Here is a 321-nt window from a genome sequence, read left to right as displayed (position 1 = left end):
GTTCTGGAAATCATTTTAGAAGGCCTTGGGTTCAAAGGTGAACTTAAGTACTGTGTTTCATCCTCAGACTGATGGGCAATGTCACGACCCAAGCCTAGGGCCTAGACGTGACATGGCGAATGAGGAACCCGAAGGAACCCCAAACAAGCCTCTCAAACTTGTCATCACACTTCATCGGTCGCGGAAGTACATTCAACATTAATTAACGGGAAATAGAGACTAAGGGCAAACCATTTCAAAATGACATCATAAAACAAGAGTCAAGCTCATTTACAAAATACTTGTCCAACGCACACCTCTACATACATAGAGAGGACGGGG

The sequence above is a fragment of the Solanum tuberosum genome, unplaced genomic scaffold, assembly GCF_000226075.1.
Source record: "Solanum tuberosum cultivar DM 1-3 516 R44 unplaced genomic scaffold, SolTub_3.0 scf00014, whole genome shotgun sequence".
Lineage (NCBI taxonomy): Eukaryota > Viridiplantae > Streptophyta > Magnoliopsida > Solanales > Solanaceae > Solanum > Solanum tuberosum.
The sequence above is the reverse complement of the archived record's forward strand: the minus strand, read 5'-3'. Positions refer to the sequence as shown.